Genomic DNA, 20,147 nt, shown 5'->3' on the forward strand with positions numbered 1-20,147 from the left:
GGTAAATGGATAAGGAAAATATGGTAAATGTATATATAATGGACTATTATTCAGCCATAAAAAAGAATAAAATCTTGCCATTTGTAACATTGTGGTTGGACTTTGAGGGCATTATGCTAAGTGAAAGTAGTCACAGAGAAAAATAAATATCATATGAAGACAGTTATATGTGAGATCTTAAAAAAAAACCTCAGAGATACAGGGAACCAATTGGAGGTTGCTGGAGGAAGGGGGTGGAGGGTGAGCAAGATGAATGAAAAGGGTCAAAAGGTACAAATTTCAGTTATAAAATAAATATTCATGGGTATGTAATATACAGCATGGTGACTATAGTTAATAATATGCTATTGCTTATTTGAAAGTTGCTGAGTGTAAATATTAAAAGTTCTCATCACAAGAAAAAACTGTGTAACTATGTATGGTAAAGATGTTAACATGACTTACTATGGTGTTCATTGTGCAATATATACAAATATCGAGTCATTGTGTCATACATCTGAAACTAATATAATGTTATATGTCAGTTATACCTTAATAAAAATTAATTAAACATTAATTTTAATGTAAACTAATACAATATTAATATTGATCTATTCATTCTATCATTACATAATATTTTTTGAGAGCCTTCCTTTTACCAGGCTCTGTTTTGAGATACAATGCTGATAAAGATAAACCTGGCACATTTCTTCAAGGAACTTAAATTGTAATATGGAAAGTAGGCCAAAAATCTCAGAAACAAATCAAAATATTTTAAGTTGGAATAAAAATAATGAAGGAAACAAACAGAATGTAGATAGAGAATAGATGGGAGAAAAATCTTTAGATGGAGTAGCTGGGAAAATTTATTTGGATGTTTTTTTATGGGAGCAAAATTTGTCACTTCAAAATGTGTCTCTTTAGTATGATGATTAATTTAGACTAATTATTTTTAAGAAACAGAAGACTCAGGAAGATTTTCTTGTTATCTCTCCCTTAACTGCCTAAATTAATTTAGGTAAAAGGCCTATTCTGGAGAAGAGCTATCACTGGAGATATCCGCAAAGAAAATGGGCTAGGTGTGGTGTGGGAAACTTGGCAGGGCCTAGAGATCAGAATCTACTCTGTGTCCCATCTTCTTTGCATGGCTCAGCAAACATTTCTTTACCAAACATTTGCTTTTCAAGTTCCATGTGAATTATCTTCCTCCCCTTTGAAGTCCCAAACCACTACCCCCAACATCCTCTTTTGTCTTTAGCTGAAGATGGTAATTAAGTTGAAGGCTCTGGTCATTTTAGGAGGTTATTTTTCCTGGGTCTATCCCATGTATACATATTATTAAATTTTGATTTTTTCCTGTTAGTCTGTTTCATGTCAATTTAATTGGTAGACCAGCCAGAAGAAACTAGAATGGTAGAGAAAAATTCCTTCCTCCGCAGAAGTTGATATATAAAGTGAGACCGAAAAGGTGATTTTTTTAAAAGATGCTTCCATTAATACAGGAGTATATATTAAATCTTATACACATAATTAATTTGGAGAACTAGTCAAAATTATTTGATTTATTTATTTTTGGCTCTGCTGGGTCTTCGTTGCTGTGCGTGGGCTTTATCTTGTTGTGGCGAGTAGGGGCTACTCTTCTTTGCGGTGTGCAGGCTTCTCATTGTGGTGGCTTCTCTTGCTGCCGAGCACAGGCTTTAGGTGCGCAGGCTTCAGTAGTTGTGGCTCGTGGGTTTGGTTGCTCCATGGCATGTGGGATCTTCCCGGACCAGGGCTCAAACCCGTGTCCCCTGCATTGGCAGGTGGATTCTTAACCACTGCACGACCAGGGAAGCCCCTACAATTGCATTTAAATAGATTTTCTAACGCTATATCTGGAGAAAAGGAGAGGAGCAAAGTGGCATTTCTTTGTCATAGCCTGGCTTATTTTTATAAAGTAATTTGAAGCACACTCTTCAAATAATGTTTTTGTAGTGTTTGCAAGCAATGTAAAATAAGCTAATATGCACAACCCAGTAGGAATTAACACAGTGACTCAAACGTTTTAAATAAATTAAAAAAATAATGATTTGGGATTTTATTTCATGTTCCAGAATACTATGTGTACAGTTTGTTGAGTCTGAAATTGTACTTAGTAAAGGTTCCTTATTTATATTAGGATGTATTTGCTAGCATGTTTTTAAACTTAAATCTTACATGGAAAGATATGGCATTAGCTGCTTCATTAATACTAAATGATTGATTTACAAACTATTACATCAATACTTTCATTTACCTTCAAATGCAAGTAAGCATTTAATGTTTTCAACACGAACTTTATATTCAATAATTTGTCCATATATTTTGACCTTTAGATATATTTAAATTTGAAGATAAATTATAGCATTAGCCTATATGAAGATGATTTTAATTTCTAAATCAAATGGCTGGTTTATTCAAGTTATGGCTCAACTTAGGAAAAGTTTTATTAATCAAGAATGGCTACTGATAACTTCTCTGGTGGAAATTCTATAAATTGTTTCATTGTGGAAATATTTTATTAAGATATGTAAAATTCTATTATTTCTGTTATTCTGTGGATATAGTGAGGTAGACAATGGAGGGTACATCAGAAATCCTGGGGAACACAGGTAAGCTCTTTCTCTCTAATCACCCTGTAATGATGATAGTAAATTACAATGTTCATCATCATCCACACAGAGACAATAAAAATTACATAATTAATGACATGATTTAAATGCCTTCTAAATTCAAGCAATAGACAAAGCAGTCTTGGTGCATTATCCGACTTAATTTGGATAAATGCAACAATCCCATGTAGTAAGCATTACTGTCAATCCCATTTTATATGAGGAAATTTATGCTTAAAATCTAAATAATTTATCACAGAGCTCAAAGCAAATAAATGGTGGAGTGGGAATTAATCCTAGGTCCTTGTTATGGCACCTCAAACCATAGCATCAGTGCTTCCCAAACGTGGGAAATCATAAATAAAATTCCTGGGAATATTTATAAGATTAGATTCCAAAGTCCATGCTAAACTGCAAAATCTTTGCCAAGAGTGAGACATGAACACTGGGACAAGTTGATATAAAGTGATATAATGTACCTTCTGATGTGATACATCACATATGTGTGTTTTCTTGCTAAAAATGTTTAGTCTGGATCACAAAACAATACTTAATCTAATCACAAAGTATCAAGATCAGAATGTGGGGTGTTTCTAAATAATTGGAATAGTATCTTAAAATAAGACAAATCACAAAATACAAATTAAAAAACTAAAACAAAATTTTAAAAAATATAAGGATTCCTTAGATAAAGGATACCAAAACGATACAATAAATTTCATTGTATTAACTGTGATTGAAACCTAAATTTAAAACACACACACACACACACAAACACACATAAGTACAAAAGACTTTTTTTAAATACTTGGGGAAACCTGAATACTGGATGTATATTAGATTATATTATTGGCTTAATCCTAATTTTCTAAGGTATGATAATCGTACTATGCTTATATAGGAGACCACCTTTATTCTTAAGTGCTGCATAATAAAGTATTTAGGGTAAAATGTCATAAATCTAAGATGTTTTCAAATACTTCAGCAAAAAATAAACAGAAAATGTGTATGTTTGCATGTGTATGTGGAAACAGAAAGAAAGAAATGGAAGGAGAGCAACAGAGATAGAGGGAGGAGGGAAAGACAGAGAGAGAGAGAAATCAAATATAGCAAAATGCTAAAAAATGATGAATCTAGTTGACAGCTATATGATGTTCATTGTACCATTATTTCTACTTTGTATGAATTTATTTTGTATTCAGAATAAAAAGTTCTGTAGTGGGAACCTCAAAATGTAAATCTGATGAGTTTTAGGCTATATCATCTATGATCTATATCATCATTTATACATAACCTCCATTACACACGTCTTAGAATTTGCATATGTACACAGATGTTCATATCCGTATAAAGAAAAGACAAAATCTTATCTCCTGGAAGAGGAAATGGAGAATGAGGGAAGGGACAGAAAATAAGAATGAGAGTGGCCATCAAGGGAAAGATAATGGGTGGTAAGATAGGTGAATTAATGTTGGTAGTTATAAAAGACAATAGGTGACCAGAAAGCCAACCAAATATGTCAGAAGATTGAAATATATTAAGAAGACAAAAATTTAAAAAAATATGAAGGAAGAGCTCAAGAAGAAAATATTCTAACAAGCATTGGATTAGGCAGCAGTAGGATAAGTCAGGAGGGGTGGATTTAATCTCATGCAAAGATCTGGATGTAGAGTTTTGTTGGGAAATATAATTAAAAGCAAAATCCCCCAACTCAAGAAACCCTCCCTGCAAAGAGAGTGGAGAAAGAAAATACTTTTATTATTGAATATGCATTAAACCAGAAAGTAATGTGTACCACAGGAATTCAAAATGCAAAAACATAAAGGAATCTCACTCCCTTATATAGCTAAGTAGATACAATCTATTTATATACATATTTTCAAAATAAACAATAAATAGTCCACAAGTAAGAGGACTTAGCAACCTCTTTCACACATAGTTCATCCTAAGTTTACCTAGTAAATGTGGTGATCATCTGTGTTAACTTATGTGCTCTATCCAGAGGAAAAACAAACTTCTGATGTTTTTATGATAAGAGGTAGTTTGTAAATTGGAGCAAGGCATCCACAAAAGTCAGGCTTTTACCCTCCCACAGGAAATGGGAGATAAGGGAGATATCTAACTAGATGTTTGAATTTCAAAAAGATGGCTCTCAAGGTATTTGCATTTTAAAAACTGAGAAATCACTTCAAAGTTTTCTAAAAAGAGAGGTGAGAAAAATCACCACCCTCATTTTCAAAAGAGAGAATTAAGCCTCTTATTTTCTAATTTGAATGTGTCCTTATAGTATGAGGATATTATTAATAATATTAATTATAATTATACAATTTATTATTATAAGCATTATAAAATACAAAGTACCATTTGCCAAGCACCCGCTATGTGCAGAAAAAAGGCAAAATACTATGTAAATATTATTCTATTTACTCCTTACAACCCAATGAGATAAGTGCTATTATTATCCTCACCAAACAAGGGAGAAAACTGTTGTGCAAAGATTCTAAGTGGCTTGCCAGAATTCAAGCAGCTACAAAATTGAGAAGCTAGATTTATGAAACAAGTCTTTTCTGGTTCCAAAGTTCTTAAAATTTCTACTACAAAACATCCCAAAAAGTTAAACGCAAAACTTTCAATGTCTGACCTGATAGAAAGTGAAATGTTGACCTAGAGCAATCGCTCATTAGAGGCAGAACTGGAGCTTGGGTGCCTGAGTTAGGGTTAAGTGTCCCCAGATAGAAAGGCTAGAGGGTTGTGTGAACAGAAAGCCAAGCAGGTATTATACAATCAAATAATTTGCACATATAAATCCTAGCTGAAGTATAATAATAGTCAAAGGCGGGGGGTCTTTCCTGTTAATTAATTCAGGAAGAAAATACCAACTGCAAAGAAAGCAACTAAAGACCCTGTATAACTTACAATAAGGAGAAAGATAAGACTCCCTATCTTGAAGTCTAAAAATGAACAGGAGACCTGGTCTGTTAGGTCATTTTGCATTAAAGGTAATATATATTTTTTATCCTATTATAAAAATAATTCATGTTTAACACGGAATGTTTGAAATATACAGAAAATCACTCTAATCCCATATTTAAATATAACTCCTGTTAACATTGTGGTGCATGCCTTCCAAAAATTTGTGTTCTTTTTACTGAACACTAATGCACATGTTTGAAAAACTCTTTCCATGAGAGATAACAAGTCCGTGAAGCTATGTGATTTGGAGGCCAGTGTTCCATCTTTAAGGCTGTGACACCCCTGCCCATTTGGCCCAATGGCTCTCAGAACCAGCCTTTGTTTGCCTAATAATGATAATAAAAATCACTTCCCATAAAGTGGCTGACCTACCAAAGTTTGTCACGATTACAGACCTCATCAGCATTGCCTAGGGAATTTGACAATTGGAACATCAGAGTATTTTTAATCAACAAGACCAAATTGCAAAATCCTCTTCTAATAATTTGTGCAAGCCATCATTTAAATAGATATAAGCAATTCCTTCAGCCACTTCAGGCCTATAAAAGGGTCCTAATCCTTTAGACCACCAAATCCTAATGGGCTTCTGTAAAGATTGGCTTCAATAGACACTCTTGAAGAAAAAAGACATTTTTACAAAGAAACTAGTAAATTCTACAAAAGAGATGAAAGAAGTGTGGGGAAATTACTTGAATTTAGCCAAATTCCATTAGCTATTTTTGAATAGAAATTAAATAAAAATGACCAAGTTGGATCAAAACAAGAGATGTGAAACAACAGACCTCATAAAGGTATTATGGGAGTTTTGGAAAGATCTCAACATCCAACAATGTCAAAGGATAAAATCTTTGTAGTTCAGGATCAAGATAAATCAAGAAATTATGGTGACACATCTGGAGATAAGATTTGAAGTAGTGGAAAAGCCTTATGAAAGAACAAAAAGTAATCCTGCTAAATATTTATGTAGTATTTTATAATTTTCAAAATACTTTTATGCACATTATTTTATTTAATACTTAGTAGATTTTATTAGTGTTATTTCAAAATCACTGAGGCTTACAGAATAGAAGTAGCATACTCAAGGAGAGTTAGGATTTGAACTTAAATCAATCTAACTACCATGCCTTGATTCTGAACCACTGTGTTATATGGGTCCCATATTAATTTAAATCAGCCATGTTCGAATTTTAATACTAAGAATCCTTTTAATTATTTCATTTACTCTCATAGATCCTTTATCCTGAAATATTTTAATTAAAAACTTTGTATTCATTTCTTTTTTATTTTAATTTTTTAACGTCTTTATTGGAGTATAATTGCTTTAAATGGTGTGATAGTTTCTGCTTTATAACAAAGTGAATCAGTTATACATATACATATATCCCCATATCTCTTCCCTCTTGCGTCTACCTCCCTCCCTATCCCACCCCTGTAGGTGGTCACAAAGCACCGAGCTGATCCCTCTTGTGTCTACCTCCCTCCCTATCCCACCCCTGTAGGTGGTCACAAAGCACCGAGCTGATCTCCCTGTGCTATGCTGCTGCTTCCCCCTAGCTATCTATTTTACGATTGGTAGTATATATATGTCCAGGCCACTCTCTCACCTTGTCCCAGCTTACCTTTCCCTCTCTGCGTATCCCCAAGTCCATTCTCCAGTAGGTCTGTGTCTTTATTCCCATCTTGCCCCTAGGTTCTTCAGGACCTTTTTTTTTTTTTTTTTTAGATTCCATATATATGTGTTAGCATATGGTATTTGTTTTTTCTCTTTCTGACTTACTTCACTCTGTATGACAGACTCTAGGTCGATCCACCTCACCACAAATAACTCAATTTCGTTTCTTTTTATGGATGAGTAATATTCCATTGTATATATGTGCCACATCTTCTTTATCCATTCATGTGTTGATGGACACTTAGGTTGCTTCCATGACCTGGCTGTTGTAAACAGAGCTGCAATGAACATTTTGGTACATGACTCTTTTTGAATTATGGTTTTCTCAGGGTATATGCCCAGTAGTGGGATTGCTGGGTCATATGGTAGCTCTATTTTTAGTTTTTTAAGGAAACTCCATACTGTTCTCCATAGTGGCTGTATCAATTTACATTCCCACCAATAGTGCAAGAGGGTTCCCTTTCCTCCACACCCTCTCCAGCATTCATTTTTTGTAGATTTTTTGGTGATGGCCATTCTGAACAGTGTGAGATGATATCTCATTGTAGTTTTGATTTGCATTTCTTTAATGATTAATGATGCTGAGCATTCTTTTATGTGTTTGTTGGCAATCTGTATATCTTCTTTGGAGAAATGTCTACCCAGGTGTTCTGCCCATTTTTGGACTGAGTTGTTTGATTTTTGATTTTGAGCTGCATGAGCTGCTTGTAAATTTTGGAGATTAATCCTTTGTCAGTTGCTTCATTTTCAAATATTTTCTCCCATTCTGAGCATTGTCCTTAGGTCTTGTTTATATTTTCCTTTGCTGTGCAAAAGCTTTTAAGTTTCATTAGGTCCAGTTTGTTTATTTGTGATTTTATTTCCATTTCTCTAGGAGCTGGGTCAAAAAGGATCTTGCTGTGATTTATGTCATAGAGTGTTCTGCCTATGTTTTCCTCTAAGCATTTGATAGTGTCTGGCCCTACATTTAGGTCTTTAATCCATTTTGAGTATGTTTTTCTGTATGGTGTTAGGGAGTGTTCTCATTTCACTCTTTTACATGTAGCTGTCCAGTTTTCCCAACACCACTTACTGAAGAGGCTGTCTTTTCTCCACTGTATATTCTTGCCTCTTTTATCAAAGATAAGGTGACCATATGTGTGTGGGTTTATCTCTGGGCTTTCTATCCAGTTCCATTGATTTCTATTTCTGTTTTTTTGTCAGTACCATACTGTCTTGATGACTGTAGCTTTCTAGTATAGTCTGAAGTCACGGAGCCTGATTCCTCCAGCTCTGTTTTTCTTTCTCAAGATTGCTTTGGCTATACAGGCTCTTCTGTGTTTCCATAGAAATTGTGAAAATTTTTGTTGTAGTTCTGTGAAAAATGCCATTGGTAGTTTGATAGAGATTGCATTGAATCTGTAGATTGCTTTGGGTAGTATAGTCATTTTCATAATGTTGATTCTTCCAATCCAAGAACATGGTATATCTCTCCATCTGTTTGTATCATCTTTAATTTCTTTCATCAGTGTCTTATAGTTTTCTGCATATAGTTCTTTTGTCTGCTTAGGTAGGTTCATTCCTAGGTATTTTATTTTTTTTCTTGAAATGGTAAATGGGAGTGTTTCCTTAATTTCTCTTTCATAATTTTCATCATTAGTGTATAAGAGTGCAAAAGATTTCTGTGCATTAATTTTGTATCCTGCTCCTTTACCAACTTCATTGATTAGCTTTAGTAATTTGTGGTAGCATCTTTAAGATTCTCTCTGTATAGTATCATGTCATCTGCAAACAGTGACAGCTTTACTTCTTCTTTTCCAATATGGATTCCTTTATTTCTTTTTCTTCTCTGATTGCTGTGGCTAAAACTTCCAAAATATGTTGAATAGTAATGGTGAAAGTGGGCAACCTTCTCTTGTTCCTGATCTTAGTGCAAATTCTTTCAATTTTTCACCATTGAGAATGATGTTGCCTGTGGGTTTGTCATATATGGCTTCTATTATGTTGAGGTAAGTTCCCTCTATGCCTACTTTCTGGGGGTGGGGGTTATCATAAATCGGTGTTGAATTTTGTTGAAAGCTTTTTCTACATCTATTGAGATGATCATATATTTTTTATCCTTCAGTTTGTTTATATGGTGTATCACATTGATTGATTTGTATATTTCAATGAATCTTTGCATTCCTGGGAGAAACCCCACTTGATCATGGTGTATGATCCCTTTAATGTGCTGTTGGATTCTGTTTGCTAGTATTTCTTTTAGAATTTCTGCATCTGTGTTCTTCAGTGATATTGGCCTGTAGCTTTCTTTTATTGTGACATCTTTGTCTGGTTTTGGTATCAGGGTGATGGTGGTCTCACAGAATGAGTTTGGGAGTGTTCCTCCCTCTGCTATATTTCACAAGAGTTTTAGAAGGATAGGTGTTAGCTCTTCTCTAAATGTTTGATACAATTCACCTGTGAAGCTATCTGGTCCTGGACTTTTGTTTGTTGGAAGATTTTAATTCACAGTTTCAATTTCAGTGCTTGTGATTGGTCTTTTTATATTTTCTATTTCTTCCTGGTTCAGTCTCGTAAGTTTCAGCCACCATCTCAACCAGGGTATATTGCTAATAATAATGTTTGATGTTCTGTTTATTTTGCTAATAAATGGCAATGTGATTCTTATATATGTACATTGATACCTAAATATATACAGAATATTTATAGGTGATTTTTGATATTTTGGCATTGCTTATCCTCAACATTACTTTAATATTGTTACATATAGAATTATTTACATAAGCTGGGGAGAAAAATTAAAGTGTTACATGGATCCTGATTAACAAGCAAGCAAACCAAATTTAGTGATTATTTTAGCAGACAGAATAGCAATTACCAAAGAAGACCAAAATAGTTTAGCAATAGACATAATTGTCATAACTGAAAAAAAGAAAAATGAAAATGCCGTGATAAGCAACACTTTTTAAGTTCTCCAGACAATCCTGAACTGCCAGGATTTCTTCTAGTTACTTAATAGCTTTAGCTAGTGAAAATTTGTCCATGTATACTTTAGCAAATTTAGACGAATTTGTTCTCCCATGTGGCAGAGCAGTGTTTCCCAACTTTTAGTCATTTGAATACCACATTCAAGAATTTTGTAATATCTACATGTCATCATTATTATCATTTACTCAACACTTAAGAAAATGTCTTTAATTACTCCTTGAAAATAAATGTTATTATTATTAACATTAAGATCTTTAGATGAAACACTACTGCAGATCTTGATCATCATACACTGCATCTTTTTTTAGAATTCAAGGAACTCACAAATTCCTTAAGTATGATACAGCATAGTGTATAATAAGTTGGGTGTTAGTGACAATGTTACTGTAGATTTTCAACAAATATTAGAAAACGGACTCACTTATTCACTTACCACAAGCATTTGAAACACAACCTCTCCCCGAGAATGCATCAAACTCCTCCAAGAGTCTGGAATGGCTACCATAAATTCTGAACTTACTCATAACCTTGGTTCTTACTTAAAGTACAGTTTTAACAAGCTCTATTTTTTCAGAGCTAAATAACAAATTGTAAGGGGAGGTGAGTCTGATTAGAGGCAAGGATGGTAAAAGCAAGGGAATCAACTGCTGACCTCCTGATGTTGTGAGAAGTGACAAAAAAACAAAAACAGACCTATCTTCCAATATTTTCCAATGAAGGATACCCATAATGGTGATGACATTAAATAATCAAGAAAATCATTCAGGGCTTCCTTGGTGGTGCAGTGGTTAAGAGTCTGCCTGCCAATGCGGGGAACACGGGTTTGAGCCCTGGTCTGGGAAGACCTCACATGCCGCGGAGCAACTAAGCCCGTGAGCCACAACTACTGAACCTGCGTGTCTGGAGCCTGTGCTCCGCAATGGGAGAGGCCGTGACAGTGAGAGGCCAGTGCACCACGATGAAGAGTGGCCCCCGCTCGCCGCAACTGGAGAAAGCCCTTGCACAGAAACGAAGACCCACCACAGCCAAAAATAAATAAATAAATAAATTTATTAAAAAAAAAAGAAAGAAAATCATTCAGTTACATTTGATGTCCTTTATTTGAGACAACAAATAAATATGTAATTTAAAAATCCATCCAAAAAGGTTAAAATACAAATATGAATTGCTTGTAGAGAAACACTTTGGTTATCTGTAAAATTCACATAAGCAGAACATTGCATTTGTAACATGGCCAGGTAAATGAATTGTCATTATACTTTTTTAAAGATGAAGGAGGATGTCTCTGAATTTCTGATTATTTTTGAGTTATTATAATTCACCGAGATGCTGTCAAGGTCATGACATATTTTTAAAATAATAGATGTAATCATTAGGTAAAACAAAGTCCAAATCCTGAGGACCTTCCATGCCACAGAAATATAAACTATTACATCCTTATAAGACTGACTGAGCAGTGAATTGTGAGTCATTGCTGATGATCCAAAGGAGGCAGGAATTTTGGCCCAGGCTAACCTTACAAGAAAAAAATAATAATAGTACCAAACGTCAGCCAAATCCCATGATCTCATTGTGAAGCGTTATTTCCCTAATATTAAGAGCTGTTTCTCCTGATCAGAACAGAAAAATACAAACCAGTCATAAAATGGAAGGAGGAAGAAAGAGGAATATAATTTCTTGCATAAAATGAATTTTAGTGGTTCTTAAAAAAACATAAAGAAACCTCTAGAAGACTGACAAATAAATAAAGAAGAAAAAAACACAAAACACAAATTACTAATATCAAGATTAAAACAGAGGACAATAGTGATTTTATAGCAATTAAAATGATAATAAGGAAACACTACAAAAAACATTACACTAATAAATCTTACAATTTGGATGACATGGAACAATTCCTGGAAAATCACAAACTTCTAAAATTAAATTATGAAAATATGAATGGCCTATAATATTAAGTAAATTCAGTTCATAATTAACAAGCTTTCATAAAATACTACCATTGGCACAGTTGGCCTTATTGAAAGAGTATGTCAAATGTTTAAACAAGAATTAATGTCAGGGCTTCCCTGGTGGCGCAGTGGTTGAGAGTCCGCCTGCCAATGCAGGGGACGCGGGTTCGAGCCCTGGTCTGGGAGGATCCCGCATGCCGCGGAGCAGCTGGGCCCGTGGGCCACAATTGCTGAGCCTGCGCGTCTGGAGCCTGTGCTCCGCAGCGAGAGAGCCCGCGGTGGTGAGAGGCCCGCGCACCGCGATGAAGAGTGGCCCCCGCTTGCCACAACTGGAGAAAGCCCTCGCACAGAAATGAAGACCCAACACAGCCATAAATAAATAAATAAATATTAAAAAAAAAAAAAAAAAAAAAAAGAATTAATGTCAATTTTATACAATCTGTTCTAGAAAATAGAAAAGAAAGACACTTTTGAATTCACTTTATGAGGCCAATATTACCCTGATGCCAAAACCAGAAAAAGACAGTACAAAAAAGAAAACTGAAGATCAGCATTTCTTATAAAGTTAAACACAAAAATCCTCCACAAAATAAAGCATAAAAAAGTTAAACACCATGGACAAGTGAGTTTTATTCTAGGTATGCAAATTGGTTCAACATTTGGAAATCAATTGATGTAATCAACCATAGCAAAACATGGAAAAAGGAAAGTTCTGTGATCATATAAATTGATGTAGGAAAAACATTTGGTAAAACCCAATACCCTTTCATGATTTAGAAAGACCATCTATGAGAAACTTACAGGTAACATCATACTTAATGTTGAAAGATGGTGTGCTTTGCCCCTAAGATTGAGATCAAGTCAAGAATATCTACTCTCTGTGCACTAATTTTTTACCCTGCTACTTTACCAAATTCACTGATGTGCTCTAGTAGTTTTCTGGTGGCATTGTTAGGATTTTCTATGTATAGTATCATGTCATCTGCAAACAGTGACAGCTTTACTTCATCTTTTCCAATTTGGATTCCTTTTATTTCCTTTTCTTCTCTGATTGCTGTGGCTAAAACTTCCAAAACTATGTTGAATAATAGTGGTGAGAGTGGGCAACCTTGTCTTGTTCCTGATCTTAGTGGAAATGGTTTCAGTTTTTCACCATTGAGGATGATGTTGGCTGTGGGTTTGTCATATATGGCCTTTATTATGTTGAGGAAAGTTCCCTCTATGACTACTTTCTGCAGTGTTTTTATCATAAATGGGTGTTGAATTTTGTTGCAAGCTTTCTCTGCATCGATTGAGATGATCATATGGTTTTTCTCCTTCAATTTGTTAATATGGTGTATGACATTGATTGATTTGCATATATTGAAGAATCCTTGCATTCCTGGGATAAACCCCACTTGATCATGGTGTATGATCCTATTAATGTGCTGTTGGATTCTGTTCCTTAAAAAACTAAAAATAGAACTACCATACGACCCAGCAGTCCCACTACTGGGCATATACCCTGAGAAAACCATAATTCACAAAGAGTCATGTACCAAAATGTTCATTGCAGCTCTATTTACAATAGCCAGGACATGGAAGCAGCCAAAGTGTCCATCAACTAGATGAATGGATAAAGAAGATGTGGCACATATATACAATGGACTATTACTCAGCCATAAAAAGGAACAAAACGGAGTTATTTGTAGTGAGGTGGATGGACCTAGAGTCTGTCATACAGAGTGAAGTAAGTCAGAAAGAGAAAAACAAATACAGTATGCTAACACATATATATGGAATCTAAGAAAAAAAAAAAAGAAAAGATAAAGATCATGAAGAACTTAGGGGCAAGACAGGGATAAAGACACAGACCTACTAGAGAATGGACTTGAGGTTACTGGGAGGGGGAAGGGTAAGATGTGACAAAGTGAGAAAATGGCATGGACATATATACACTACCAAACGTAAAATAGATAGCTAGTGGGAAGCAACCGCATAGCACAGGGAGATCTGCTTGGTGCTTTGTGACCACCCAGAGGGGTGGGATAGGGAGGGTGGGAGGGAGGGAGATGCAAGAGGTAAGAGATATGGGAACATATGTATATGTATAACTGATTCACTTTGTTATAAAGCAGAAACTAACACAGCATTGTAAAGCAATTATACTCCAATAAAGATGTTAAAAAAAATACACAATTACTAAATGTAGTATGTAGATCCTAATGCAAACAGACCAACTATGAAAAGATATTTCTGAGAAAATTGGGGAAATTTGAATATGACCTGATATTAGAGAATACCAAGGAATTATTTTTAATTTTGTTAAATGTGATAATGGCACTATGTCTATGTAAGAAAAAGTTCACATATTTTAGAGATGCATTAATTCTAAATTTTGTTTCCAAATACTTCATCAACACACACACAAGGGGAAAAGATGAAGCAAGTCTGACAAAATTTTGATAATTGCTGAATCTGGGTAATAAATATATGGCAATTCATTAAACTGTTCTCCCCATTTTTCAGTTATGTTTGAAATTGTCCATAATAAATTACTTTTAAATCTCTAAAAAAAAAAAGAATATCTACTCTCACCACTGCTATTTAACATATTATTGGAAGTTCTACAGACTGATAAGGCATAAATAAATAAGTAAATAAATCAATGGAAATAGAGATTGAAAGGGAGAAATAAAAATTTCCCTATTTGCAAATGATATGATTGTCTATGTAGAAAATCTCAAGTAATTTACAAATGACTGCTTAATAATAAGTGAGTTCAGCAAACTTGCAGGATATAAATTAACACAAAAAGAACAATTGTGTTTTTACATACTGACAATTAACATGTGGAAAGCAAAGTTTTAAAATACAATACCATTGACTCCCCTGGTGACGCAGTGGTTAAGAATCCGCCTGCCAATGCAGGGGACATGAGTTCAAGCCCTGGTCCAGGAAGATCCTACATGCCACGGAGCAACTAAGCCTGTGCACCACAACTGCTGAGCCTGTGCTTGAGAGCCCACGAGCCACAACTACTGAAGCCTGCATACCTAGAGCCTGTGCTCCACAACAAGAGAAGCCACCACAGTGAGAAGCCTGCACACTGCAACGAAGAGTAGCCCTTGCTCGCCGCAACTAGAGAAAGCCCATGCACAGCAATGATGACCCAACACAGCCAAAAATAAAAATAAAAAATAAAAAAAAAATACCATTTACAATCACTCCAAAAGTATGAAATACATAGATATAAACTTAGCAAAATATGTATAGAATCTGTTTGTTAAAATATTACAAAATCATAATGAAGGAAATCAAAGACATAAACAGACAGGTATATCATATTTATGTGTTAGAAAACTCAATTTAGAAAAGATATCAATTCTCAAATTGATATACAGGATTAATAAAAATCCTATCAAAACCAGCCAAGGGTTTTGTAGACTTCGATAAGACTCTTCTAAGATATGTAAAGAAAGACCCTAGGATAACTAAAACAATCTTAAAAGAGAATACTACATTGGGAGAAATCACTCTATCCAATAGTAAGTCCTTCTATATAGCTATACTAATTAAGGTATGTGATATTGGTGGAGAGTAAACACATAGACCAGTGAAAGAGAGTAGAGAACCCAGAAATAAATCCACACAAATATGGTCAACTGATTTTTTACAAAGGTTAAAAAGTAACTCAGTAAAGGGAGGATAGACTTTTTGTTAAATGGGGCTGAAACAATTGACTATTCATAGGCAAAAAACAAACAAATGAAACAAATAAACAAACAAACCTTGAGTTTTACATCTTTTAAAAATTAACTCAAAAAAGATAATAGACTTAAGTGTAAAATGTAAAACTAAAACTTTTAGAAAAAAATAGGAGAAAATCTTCAGTTTCTATGTCTAGGGCAAAAAAAAAAAAAGTTCTTAGACGTAACTAAAAGCATAATCCATGAAATGAAAAAATTGATACATTGTAACTTTATCTTTTTTTAAAAACAATGGTCTGCAAAAGGCCCCATGAAGAGGATAAAAAGACAAGACACACACAGAGAAAATATTTGCAAACCACATATACAACATGGGATGAGTATCTAGAAAATATAAAAACCTCTCAAAATTCAACAGTATAAAAATAAACAATCCAATTAGAAAATAGGCAAAAGTCACAAACAGATATTTCACCCAAGAGAATGTCACAAGGACCCAAAATAAATTGCATCTCAACTTGGTTTGGAGAAAGTATATTAGGTATAACCTAGTTTCTTATTGTAAAATATTATTTTCTAAGAACTTGAATATAGCATAAAGTATATCAATTTTGGAGAACTTCCAAGAAAGCCTAAAATAAGATTCTTTCACTTGAGGCAGGTCTCCTAGCACCAAGGAGGGCTTTAGAGTGAGGCATGAGTGCTTTCCCCAAAAGTCACTTTTACCTGAGAAAAAAGTGTGAATCTGTAGAAGAAAGCATTAGATCAGTAATAACAAATTTTCAATATTAAAAGGAAGGACAAAAAAATCATCAGGGTAAAAAAGAAAATTATACAGTCCTGAGACCATCTATGGTGGTTATAGTAAGCCTCTATCACATCATGTAAATAAACTAGAATTGCTTTGTAAAAAATAGTTATTTGCTGCTAGTAAATAAATATCTAGTACCTTAAATATGTGTATTATTTTTTAAAACATGGCCACTTGGTAATTGCATGTTGGTTTATGACTTTCTAGTAAATTAAAACTATGAAAAACTTAGCTTGAGGTCATAGCCCCAGACATTACTTTTCACCTGGTAGTGATTCATATGAATTATAGGAATAGGATCTAAGAAGAAAAAAATAGCCTATAGAAGGTAACTTCACACACCCTAACCTAAAATGTATTGGAAAAATTCATACTTTCAGCTTCTGAGTTGTGTTGAATAAAATTTTTAATTGTATAGCATTTTACTTTAGCTAAAATTCTCACAGTATAGTCAGATAAGGCCAAATGTGTGATAGATCCAATAAACCATTACAAACAAGAAGATACTGTTAAACTGATTGTGTAAGATACAGGGGAGGTTTAAAAGAAACTATCTACTCAGATGTGAGCCAGATGAAATCTCTAAGCTTTAATTCAAAAAGTCCCATGCACTGTGTTCCTGATGGTCTTTCCACATTGATCTCAAAGACCTTACCTACCAACAAAAGAATTCTAAACCTTGAATGAGATGTTTGAAGTAAGTGCTTCCAATGGGTGAGAGCTCTTGCATCCAAAATGCCTAAGCCCCTCAGCCTGGACAGCTGGACAGCAGCCTTTGTGAGGAGAACTCTTCACTAATAATTAACAGAAAGGACTGCAATCAAGTCAGGAAAGCTCTCACAGCTCCAGTGTCACTGAAAGGGCACTTTGGCACTGTTTTCCTAGTAGACTAATGAAATGGGAATTTGAAGGTTATGAGATTGTCACTACCTTAAGTGGATCTTGTATTGTTTGGTTTACAAAAGTAGTTTTATTAGCTTTTTCTGCCTGCCAATTCTGGCTAAAGTTGCATGATCAGATTAGAATCTTAAGAAAGCACTGCATTTAAAGGACCTTTGTAGGTGGATATGCTTGTTAAATTCTTTGGTTTTCTCAGTAGTTTGAACATGAGATATAACCCTTTTGTTTAATAAAGGCTTTATTGATCAAAATGCCCACTTTCAGGAATTTCTGAAGCACGTTTAGCATGGACAAAATTATGAATAGAAAACTTTTGTTTTTGGTAACTTCCATCTCACCTTTCAATGACCTGCCTTGCCTTTTCCAACTCCCTCCCACCTTTCAACACACTAAGAACCAGGAGCCCTCAAGCTGCCTTTCAGCAGTCCAGTCTTTCTCATGGCTCAGTCTCCTAAGATTTCTTTCTCAATAAGCAATTCAAATTGTGGATTTTTCACTCCTCCATTGCCTTCAAAATTTCATCTGTCTGTTTTCTCTTCTTGCTCCAATATTTACTAGTTAATTCGATAAACTCTTATGACTAGTAAATTATATTATAATGGGTAGCAGGTTAAAATATTTATATTTAAACATGGCACACATAGAGGTCAAATATTTTAACCACAAAAATATTTTGATAGAAATATGCTAGTGGGAAAGACAGCCAGCCTCAAAGCACACATGTAAACTGCCTATATATTAATATATCACCAATAGTCATTTAACTTTGTGATATTTCCAACAGCTTCAGGTTTCAAAAGTAAGGACTGTCTTCAATGTTACAGTGTGTTTTAGTATGCAAAGTCTGTAAATCAAAACTATTACACAGAGAGGAAGAAAGTAAGCAAGATATTTATAAGAACAGAGCTGATTTATTGAACTCAAAAATGATCAAAAAGGGTAATCCCAAGCAGCCGTCTAAAAATGCTATCACAGGTTTATAGTTTAAAAAGTATGTTCATACTCACAATTTCATTTGATCATCACAATAACTCTAAGACATAGACATGACAATAATTATTGTGTAATTTTACGGATGAGGAAATGAAGCTGGGAAAGGTTAACAACTTGCCCAAGACATCATAGGATTTTAGGGCAAAAATTTTTCTGACTCATATTTTAACGTTTTATCCATTAAAATTATATCTGCCTGGTTTATTTTTCCCAAGCCAAGTTTTGATCTTCACTTGCCTTGGATACCTTTCAACTACTAGTAATTCCTTTATCAATTATTAAAATATTAGATTCAGGGCCTTTTGTGATTCTTTTTAATAAATGCAGTCTATCATCTCTAAGCTTTCTATAGGTGCATAGCACTTAATCTTTCCTTCTATATGAAGGAATTGCAAGCATTCAATAATATTTAACTGATCCCAATTATAAAACAAAATCTTATAGGGTTCTGCACAATTGTTTAAAACTAGTAAACCACCTATGCTGGGTGCTTCAACAATGAATTTTCCTTAATTCATTCTCTTAGCAGCAATTCTTAGAGTTCCAGATTATGTTAATCACTAACAGATCCATATTTAATATGATCAGCAACCTCAGGCCTTATAGAAGCAGGTTCATTTCCTGTTGACCCCAAATCAAAATTATTTTCCTCACAAGACACCTACTTAACTGTGGGGCTCCTGGCTTGACTTAGAATGCCTTTCTCACTCTTCTTTCTTTGCACAGTAATTTTCATAATCAAACTCTCCATTATTCCATTAAAAGACCAAATTTTTAAGATTAGCTCCTGTGTCAGTTGAGATTTTAAGAAAATAGATGCTGACATTAGAGATAGCAGAACAAGAAATGCCTATGAAATATAAAATGTGGAGGAAGAGTTTAGTCTTCAAAACTGTTCTGATATCCATAAAAGGAAAAGGGGAAAGAACATGTTTGGAAAGGAAGACCATCAGATCATGATGCAGATCTGATGTGTTGGCCAATTCAAGGTTGATCTCAGAGCAAAATTACCTGTTAGAGAATACCAAATTGGACACTTCTGCCATTCTCAATCACTGGCTGGGACGGTCTGGGAATAACAACATTCTCACTGCTAAAGTGAAGGTGGAACCTGAAGCTGTTAGTATCTGGAAAATAACAGTTAACTACATTCCTTGTATTTGGGCAGTGTTTTATTTAATTAAGGTAAATCCATGTGGTACAATGGTTACCACAGCTATACAAAGTCTTCACAATTCCATTTTCCTCCTCCGCCCATTAGTATCATTTTTTTGAGAAAGAAAAATTGAAGTAGTCTAAGAAACTTCAACAGATGTAAACCTCAAGGTAAAATAAAATATATTTTTTAAATTCATTTGGCTGTGTTGGGTCTTCATTGCTGCACACGGGCTTTCTCTAGTTGCGGCCAGCAGGGCCTACTCTTTTTTTTTTTTTTTTTTACTAATTAATTTATTTATTTTTGGCTGTGTTGGGTCTTCCTTTCTGTGTGAGGGCTTTTCTCCAGTTGCGGTAAGCGGGGGCCACTCTTCATCACGGTGCGCAGGCCTCTCACTATCAACAGGGCCTACTCTTCATTGAGGT

This window comes from Balaenoptera acutorostrata, chromosome X, assembly GCF_949987535.1.
Source record: "Balaenoptera acutorostrata chromosome X, mBalAcu1.1, whole genome shotgun sequence".
Lineage (NCBI taxonomy): Eukaryota > Metazoa > Chordata > Mammalia > Artiodactyla > Balaenopteridae > Balaenoptera > Balaenoptera acutorostrata.